This window comes from Anolis sagrei, chromosome 6 (genome assembly GCF_037176765.1).
Source record: "Anolis sagrei isolate rAnoSag1 chromosome 6, rAnoSag1.mat, whole genome shotgun sequence".
Lineage (NCBI taxonomy): Eukaryota > Metazoa > Chordata > Lepidosauria > Squamata > Dactyloidae > Anolis > Anolis sagrei.
Window position 1 is genome coordinate 80,302,780 of NC_090026.1, and position 10,051 is coordinate 80,312,830.

At 38.9% G+C, this 10,051-nt stretch overlaps 1 protein-coding gene across 1 annotated transcript in view; it reads left to right on the plus strand.

The window, feature by feature from the left end:
• The window catches only part of ZNRF2 (zinc and ring finger 2), a 62,930-nt gene extending 55,418 nt beyond the window's left edge, over positions 1-7,512 (plus strand). The window contains exon 5 of the mRNA XM_060781838.2: positions 843-7,512. The gene's annotated coding sequence lies outside the window, so the exon portion shown is untranslated. The remainder of the gene's footprint in view (positions 1-842) is intronic.
• The last annotated feature ends 2,539 nt before the right edge of the window (positions 7,513-10,051 follow it).

Below are 10,051 nucleotides of genomic sequence, written 5' to 3' on the forward strand. Positions count from 1 at the left end.
AATATTTTTAAGAAGAGACTCGGTTTTGTGGAAAATATGGTTCTAACAAATATCCACATGCAGTTCAATCAGCCAAAGAAACCACTCCTGGTTTTAAGGACTGTAAGCCATACAAAATAGTAATATGTAGCTTGCTGTCTATGGGCGCATCCTTGAGAGAAGCTACAGAGAAATTCTTTTCTTATATATCTTGCAAGCACCCCTTTTAAACTATAAGTCCCCATAAAGCATAAGTTGCTTTTTAAGATGTGAACAATGGGTGAGGGAAAGATAGACAAAAACAAGTGTCCCTGTTTCCCCCTACATCACATAGTTAATGAACAAAAGAAGGACCTCCATGCCCCAAAGAGTTGGCATTACTTTTTGGCTAGATAAGTTGAAGTTGGTCAAGCTGAGCGGTATAGCTGATAGACAGCATATATTTGCTGACAAAGTGGTGGTTATAATGGGGAGAGCCCACATTGTTGTCTGTCTTCCCTTTTTTTTCTGTCCTCATAGAACATACAAAGGGCCTTAGTTCCCCTTTGCTCTATATGTAGCACTGGAGTACCGCCCACTAATGTAAATAAGTAAATGAAAGACAATCCGGGAGGTTCCAAGTTGAAATTGCTTCCTTCATCAAATCCTCAATAAACTGCAACCAGAGAGTAAACAACAAAATAATGGTTATGGCTGTAACCATGTGGCTTTACAGTTGCTTTCTGAATCTTAGAATGCTAAGTGGTTCCCAGAGAAGCACAAATCTCCCTGATTTCCATTCCTACAAATGAGACTGCTGTGTTTTACAGAATGTAATCTCCAACCAAGAAATCTAATTTTCTTTTCTGTCAATTTCTTTGTAGTCTCTTACACTGATCATATGTAAAGGATTTGAAGTTCCATCTTCAGGCGCTAATATGAGAGTGGACCTATGTTCATTTTGGACTGGAAAGGACAAGAGATGGAACATGCCTGCGACAGACAATGCAAAGTTGGAAGTTCAGTGTATCAACACTCACCTAAAGGAGACACAGGGATTCTAAATATGCTGCACATCCCAGAAAAATCCTCTTCCCACAGACTTTACAGACATTGTTTTGTATCTTCAGGCCAAAGTTAATAACTTTCAGTTTAATTTTTTAAAGCTATCTACAGAAGCAGGATTGTGCTCACATCCTTTCTTGAATGGAAAACTGTGTGCTCTAAATCAATCTGGGACATAATACAAGGAAAATGCCATTCTTGGGTTGGACCACCCCACTCCTTTGCTCCCGTGGGCTGTTAGGAAAAGCAGATTATTACATGCAGTCAAATATGGTGAACATATTCATGAAATTACCCCACCCTGTATGCTGTTCACCTTTTTCTGTGAAAGAATGCAACATTCCTTGACTTAGGAAGTTTTTGTTAAGTAAAGTTTTGTCAAGAGTGCAGCCCAAAGAGCAAAATATAATCAAGTCTGATTGCTAATTGACATTGTTGATCAGGCTATAGAATTATTGAGATCCGCATACTGTGTTCATTTCTGTATACTAAAATTGACTTTTACTGCTTATGGGTATCAGTGCAGCAACAGCAAAATGAAAAAGCATAATCTAGCAGCTATGCAATATTTTTTTAAAATAATTATAGGGAAACTAAAATTACCATCTATCAAAGTGCTGCCAGTTAAGGTAATTTAACGGGTATTTTTTTAATGTTTCAGGTAGTTAATTTCTTGTACTATTTCAATCTCCAGGATTCCCTTGTTTTGCTATATAGTCTCAAAAGCAGGTAATGTCAGACGTTTCATGATGGGTCCTGGGCTGATTTTTCTTTGTGTGTGTATTTTTTGCCATTCCACATGCATAAATGGTCTTAAGGGTGTATAATTGTGGGCATAGGATTGAAGAAGCACCTGTATTCTTGATCATTAACAATTTACTATACAACTCTGGCTTGCCCTGAATTGCAAAATTCCAAGTAGGTAGAGAAGAAGCTCACTAAGTAAAATGACAAATTAATAAAATATTTGTTTCCACACACACACAAAAAGCCAAAACAATGGGGACCTTTTCATGGAAAGCAATTAAAGTATCTTGTGATTTTTGTTTAAAAATGAAATAGTGTTGAATAAAGGTGATGGAAAGTTAAAACATGTTTAAAGAGCAAAAATAAGATTTGTATTACATGATTTCATTTTTCTTAAGGATTTGATTGTGTTTCCCTTAAGAACACATTTTAAAAAATCTGTTGGTTGTTATGTGTGAAGAGGCAAATTTAGGAACTGCTGCTGATACCTTGTGTAAATGCGTGTGCATATGTGGGCATACTTGGTGCCTTGCTTTTCATCCACATTTCTCAAAACCACAAACCAATGTACAGTCCGCTAGTAATGTCTTACAGCGTAGATATGTCTTCAGTGCTGTAACAAGCAATTGTCTCAGATTTCAGGAAGTATTACACTTTGGTGCAGTGGTTCCCAATTTTTGGTCCTTCAAATGTTTTGGACTTTGTCCCAGAATCCCAAGCCAATAAAACTAATAGGCAGTGATTTTGGGTGGCCAAGTCCAAAATACCTGGACAACCAAAGGTTGGGAATCACTCTTGTAGTGAACAGAACTAGATGTTCGGAATTCACAGAATCCTTGTCTCCAGTGTGTGAAATGAACAGGTTGGAGAATTTGCAGGTGAGAAGCAATGGGCAGGTATAGGAAGTGCTTGAGTTTCTCCTGTACTGTTTTTCTTTCTGCAATCAGGGAAACTTTAAAAACAATATAAAACTTTTCCCTCTTTTCCCCTCAGTTTTTCCCATTAGAGGATACTGTAGAGAAAGAAAATGTGACTTTTTAAGGCAAAATTTCACTCAAAATGTATATATTTCTGTAAGACAATTTGGAACGGTAGAGAATGATTTCTATGATTCCTAGATACACATGACACTCAGAGGAAATATACATTTCTGCATGTTGTTGGTGCTGCCATTTTAATGAGAGGAGCCCACAGTCTTCAATTTGTTAAAGTCGTTACATGCCTTCTTTTCATGAATAGTGGCTTAGTTTGAATATGGACTGATTGTATTCAAGCTTATTTCTGAATAGGGGTATATCAATCTGAAATGTCAGACCTTTTAAGGGTGCAGTCTTTGGCTGTACATTTGAGTGAATATTTATAATATTGCTCATTACAATTAGTAAATAATGACAAATAAATGAATGGAATAAGCTATTACATTTCATGTTGTCAAAGCAGCAGAGAATGTTTAAAGTAATAAAAAACCAATTATGGCTTATTTCAATTTCCCTCACATTCACCCCTCCCTCACAGCTTCAACATTGCTTCACATTTGACAATACAACAATCCCTGCCCCCCTAACCTGGTTTTGCTTTTTTTTTTCCTTGGGAAATCTGGCTTCAGAGCCAAGCTCAACAAAACCATCTGGGAAAGGCTTGCAGAGGAAATGCTGTAAACAGGGAAAGATTAAGCATTCACACTCTACTCTGCCAGCCCTGCAAATATTTCCCTTGCCCCTTCTTGCACTTTTGTTTGCTGCCAAAAACCTGCTTCTATCATTTTGCAGGAGAGCAAGGCAGTGACTTCTGATAGTGCAGTTGGCCCTCCACATTTACAGATTTCACTTTTGAGGATTTGATTATTCACTGATTTAGTATGTTCTCTCACGGAATCTTTAGATCCTCCAGTGTGACTCTGTGGTCCATTTCTACTGGAGAATCTTAACGGTTCCTAGAAAGAACGCTTTTCTTGGCATTTATAGGTCCTCCAGTATGATTCTAGAAGATATTGACTTAGAATTGTGCTGTAGAGATTCTCAGAGAGGTAATTTCTCAGATTAAAAAAGTTGGGGTTTTTTTTAAAAAAAATCACAAGTTTGCCACTTTTGTAGGGGTCCCTAAATGCAGAGAATGTGGAAGGATGACTGTTTTGAAGAGGGGAGAAGGGAGGGAAAAGCATTGTGTCAAGTCTCATCAGCCTCTAGGAAACTGCAGGAGCATGTTGTGCTCTCTGTTTCCCATTGTTTTTCTTTCCTGACAACCCTATCCCCTAGCTTTAAAATTTCTAACTGTAAGTTGTGACAACAGTGAATCATACTATTCAGAGACATTTCTTTCAGCTTGAATTGGAACCTCTGACAGTTTTTAAAGGAGCACTGGGGCTTAAATTAGACTCTGGATTTTTTATGTAAGTTTGTTCTTTCCATTCATTTTCCAAGGAATTGGTAGATACGCCGGGTATTTCTCGATTCCTTACTTGGGAATCATATCTTGAGGGTTTTTTTTCTATTCATTCCAATCCCTTAGCAGAATGGACCCAGTAAGGCAGACTTATGTTCCTGACTTGCTCTAATGCACTTCTTAATATCCAGAAATCTCTTTCTGCTTTCCATTTTCCTTACTTGTAGTTGATTTCCTTTGCTGCTTTTGAGATGCATACAGTGTGATTTTCTTGGCATGATACTTCAGCTTGTTTTTTGCTGCAGACATGCCGTATGGAAAGTCCCCATTTTATCGCTGCCAGTGAGGAAATATCAGTGCTCTTCTTTTTGATAGAACAATTTGCTATTTATACCTCTCAGTCCCTTAGTCTCAACTTTAAGCTCCAAATCTTTCCTCTTTACTTCCATCTCCAGCACACTCTGAGTCTTAACCTACTCTGCTTTTGAGTTGAGCTACAATCTTATTAATCTTAGTTAGCAATTGCCTCTTCAGCCCTGGCCAGAGGGGAACACTTTCTATATGTCTGGCTAACAGTGGCTTTCCTAAGCTGCTTTCTGATCTTGCCCTGTGCAGTGAAAATCAAAAGCATGATTTATTAAGTACTTGCTATGCCTAGGGTGTGTTTAGAGGGAGGTCCACTGCCTGGTTTAACTCAGTGGTTATAGTTAAGCAATGAGATAGTTACTGCTACAAAATTCTCAGGTTTCTGGAATTTTAAATTTTATTTATTTACTTTATTTCTATCCTGCTTTTCTCCCAATATTGGGATTCAAAACATTGCCTACAGTAGGGTGGCAAACTTCCCAGACCTGGTGGATATGCATAGAAGAGCCACTGGTTGCTGTTTGATTGCTTTGGCTACCCAGGTTCAGTTTCCAGTCAATTCAGTTACTGCTGAAATTTGATGGGAGCCGAACTCTCTCTGCAAGGTACAGGAAATTACCAGAGTGCCTCCTGCACTACCCCATTAGTCAGATTGCCAATTTTTTTCAGGAGGGTATACAAAACCATTGTATTTTGAAGGGTTTTTTTGCAACAGTGGAAATACTGCCAGCATTAGACAAAGAAAGGACCTTGTGTGGAAAGGTTCACCAAAGGAGTTCCACAGGAAGTCCACCAATTCTTACTCACCCTGGGGGGATGGACAAACATTTTGAATTCAGTGAACACATTCTGTCATGGAAGCAGGGTTGGAGGGACACATGTGGGGCATGGTCAGGACAAATCAAAAAGTGGATGGGGTTATCTTTTCCTTCTTCCCCAACACTACCGTCTCCTACATCCTGCTCTTTGCCACCCCTCTTTCTCTTCCTCTCCCCAATTCTGTTCTTCATTCACTTCACATTATAATGCCATACCATTCATGTTGCAATCGGACAACTCCTCTCATCTATTCATCCATTCTCTCTTCCCTTCACCCACTATCTCACATACCACATGCGCATTCTTTCTCGCACAGTCTCATCTTTCAACCCCATTCATCCCCCACAATGATCTGACAGTCGGTTTGAGGATTTTCCTCCCAAGATGTTTTGGGAACAACAACAAGACTCTGGTTTTGCTTGTCTGCTGGCTTTTCTTTTTTGATGTCTGGAAGAGTTCATGAAATGGTGGTATAATGAGACCTAGGTGGAATTGGAAGAGCAGACCATTGAGCATTGTTCCAAGAAGGGCACAGTGTGGCTGACTCGCATGGCCTGGGCTCTTTTCTACAGCATTTGCATGAGTATCCCGTAAGATGTTCTAGGGCAGAGAGAGAGAGACAGAAAGGCACATTCAAGCCATGGTTTGCCCATCACAGATTCAGTGCCACAGTAATAAAAGCTGTAAAGCAATATTGGTTAAAGTTGCCAGCATGATAAATAATTGTGTGAAAAATGGACTTAACTTTAATATCTCTTGACTTTAATAGCTCTCTTCTGTGACGCAGTTCAGTTGCCAGAAGATGGTAGCTTCTTACCTGTGGTAAGGTGTGCATTGCCAGTGTCTGCTTATGACAACCAGCAGTTGTTTTTAAGTAGCCATTTTTACATATTTAAAATGTTTGTTTGGCAGGGATTACACTTTGAATTCTGGGCCAAACAAACTCAAATGGGGAGGCCACTTTAATGGGTTGGAATAAATTTTAATTGGTGCTGACACTTATAAACACTTTATTTTCGAAAGTCTTTTTACTGTAGAGTATCATTTTGTTCTTTTCATTCTGGAATGTCTTAAAACATTCAAGCATGGCCATTTCAATATGTGATGAATGTCTTCATTAAATTGTTATATTTTCCTTCAGTTATCTCTAAAAGCAACAACACTGAGTCTTTGCTCACATTAAAATGTATTTAGGTTCCATAGCTGAATCAGACAAAACAACCAAATCACCTCATTAGAGAATGTCTCTAAATTAATTGGAGTGAACCCTAGCTGAATCCATAAATCTCTGCTTACTTATCAAATCATTTTCCTTTTTAAGTGTTGACAAAGTCATGTCTATTTTGGCCACCAATGTTTTTTTTTAAACTTCACCAGTGCCCCATAACACATGCAAACAATTCCCTAAAGCTGTGTATAGAAAAGTCAGGATTTTTCCTATCTTTTCTAATCTTGTGGGATTTTTTTTTTGAAACTGTAAGGAAACTACAGATCTACATAGGCAGATATTGCAACATGGTTGAAATGTTTGTTTTGGTTTATTACCCACATGCACCCAGACAGTGATTATATTAATTTGGGGGAGGGAGCTAAAATATTAAAGGGCCTATTTTAAAGGAGATAAAGGAGCAATGTTCAGGGCTACTGCCCAACAAATTAAACTTTTCAAAACATTGAAGCCTTTCTCCTGGGTAAAAGTGCTCACTGTCACTCATCTACTCACACCCATCATTTCCAGACAAACTCTGAGCATGCAACAGTTCAGTAAGAAATGCTGTAACATTTGCAGTGCTTGGAAATTTACTGTTTTCAACTACAACATTCAATAGTTGCAGTAGGGTCTGGGAACTGTGTTTTCCACAAAGTAACGTTTCCAGGCTCTGCACATTTTGCTGCAGCAGTGAACAAGAAGTCTTCCTTGATTTCCCTGCTGATAAAAAAAGAATGTAATTAGCTATGTCTAATATAAAATATGTTTGTAATTTTTAAAAAAATCGAGCTGTATGAGTGGGGAAACTACTTGAGGTCTGTTTTTTTTAAAGGTACATCTTGTACTTGGTCTGCCAGTATATAATTGTATGATTTATTTTCTTTTTTACTGATCTAGGTTGTACGTTTTAACATTCCATTTGTGTAAAATATGTACAATGACGTTAATAAATTTTTTGAAGCACACTTTTGATTACATCTGGCTGTATTCTTAGCTTTCGAGATACAAACAGGAAACTGAACTTGGTTAAAGTGTTGGCTCAGAACAGTACTGTGGTGATAAAGTGGTTTTTCTCTTGTGCTTAACCCTTTTCACTGAGTTAGAAAATATTTGAAACAATGAAATGCATGTTTGCTTTCTGACCTTTGCCTTCCACGACCAAGGTCAGAAAACTACTAATTTCCGGAGAGGTGGCTATATCTGTTTTGTTCTTGTTGTGTGCTCTCAAGTTGTTTCTGAGGATGCTTCCAGACAGCACTAAATCACAGGTTTTAAAAAGGGGCAGAAAATTCCAGGATTTCAGAAGTCCACACCCAGACCTGTTGGTCCCGGGACTTCTCCCTCCATTGTCCAGACTTTACACTTTGTTGCGAACATTTAGAGGCTCCCAAGATGGCCGCCGCAAGTCTTTCGCCGAAAACTTTGCCTTAAAAAAAAAAAACAACCTCGAGATACGAGTATGCGGATATGTGGAGAATCACTGCAAAACTTCTGTTCTTTGTCCTGGACAGAGAAACTGTGCCCTCCACATGTTTCATGGAGTTTCTGGCACAAAAACAAAATGTCACCTTCTTTTTAGGAGCTGACCAATCGGGAACAAACATCTAAAACCTGGGAACAAACCCAGATAAAAAAAATGTGATTTGTGATTACAGGGACATACAGACATGCAAATACCCGCATATGTGGCTCAAACCACGATACTCCCACACCTGGAAATTTTGCATTTTTACCTTTTGTAGCAATTGATTCCACGTTTTCAGGGAACAGCATCTGGCCACCTTCCTGTTTGCTGTGGAAGCTTCTGGGATAAAGGTACCTGGACGGGCCCTGATTTAGGGTTGCCATATCTTGGGTTTTTCTTGGCAGGATTAATTCAGATGGGCCTCTGTGGCCGAGTAGGATTCAAACTCTGTTTTCCCAGAGTCCTAGTCCAGGACTCAAAGCATTATACTATACGGACTGTCTGCTCAACTGTAAATCCCACTGTTGAGTTCACTTTTCTCTCTGGAATTAGTGTGTTTCAGAATGCAGCCTAATCTGGGATTAAGGCCTGAGATTCAATTCCCAATATCTGTAGGGATCTTAATAGAGCTGGGAACATAGAGCTGGTGCTGCTTAGAACAGGCAGAGAGAGGTCCACAGTGCCGACCAATAGCCTAGCTGTATAAAGCAGATGCTATCTTCCAATTTTTTCCTCTTGAAATGTCCTAACCAAGAGTCCTGTTCTATTTAATGGTTAAAGTAATATAGTGCTGATGACAGCTAACAAAAGTTGAAAACAAAAAAAAGTTAGAACATGGCTCTATAGCCCGAAAAAACCCACAAGAACCTAAAAAAAAGTTAAATAATTAAAATAAAGAAAGACACCTTAAACACATGAATATAAAACAAACAGCATCTGCTATTTTAAAATGTGTTCTTTTCCAGTTTGTGCTAACTTTAACTTCTTGACCCAGGTCTCTTGTTGAGGAGTAAGGGCTGTGTGACTGATTCAGAAGGAAATCATATTGAAAAGTGAAGATTTGTGATGACTATTTGGTCATCTCTAGTCAAATCAAATCATCTTTGCCTCCGATTTTTTCTTTTCCTATTGTTTGCCTAAAGAAACGTCCTTGAAGAAGACATTCTGTTGAGAAGCCTTGAATAGGAACAAAGCCATTGCTTAGGATGCACTTCTTATGTTATCTTTCAATGTGGGAAAACACAGAGGGACTTGGGTTCAAATCACCTCTTAGTCATATATGTCACTGGTGGAAAAGGAACTGTTAATGTCATAAAATATGGAACATTCAGCTTCACCACCTTAGAATAAAGATAATTGAGAAAACCAGGTGAAATTAGATGTTCATGTTTAAATGATACAAAGGTGTATTATACTTTTTATAGAGTCCCAGTTGTTTAATAGGTGTATGTGTGTATATGTGCAGAAACTTTTTAGAACTCTTCTAATCGAGGAGCATATGAGAGGCTTGGCCTGTCATTGCACATCGAGAAAACCAAAGTGCTCTTCCAACAGTAACCAAACAACCCATCTGCAATGCCAGAAATACAGCTTAATGATGTAACATTAGAAAATGTTGACCATTTTTCCACTACCTTGGCAGCCACCTCTCCACAAAAGTCAACATTGACACTGAAATACAACACCGCCTGAGCTCTGTGAGTGCAGCATTTTTCTGAATGAAGCAGAGAGTTTGAGGATCGGGACATCCGTAGGGATACCAAGGTGCTTGTTTATAAAGCTGTTGTCCTCCCAACCCTGCTATATATCTGTGAAATGTGGACTATCTACAGACATCCTGGAATGATTCCATCAGTGTTGCCTCTGAAAAAATCTGCAAATCTCTTGGGAGGACAGGTGGACAAATGTCACCATGCTGGAAGAAGCAAAGACCACCAGCATTGAAGCGCTGCTCCTCCGCCATCAACTCCGCTGGACCGGCCACATCCGAATGCCCGATCACCTTCTCCCAAAGCAGTTGCTCTACTGCAAACTCAAGA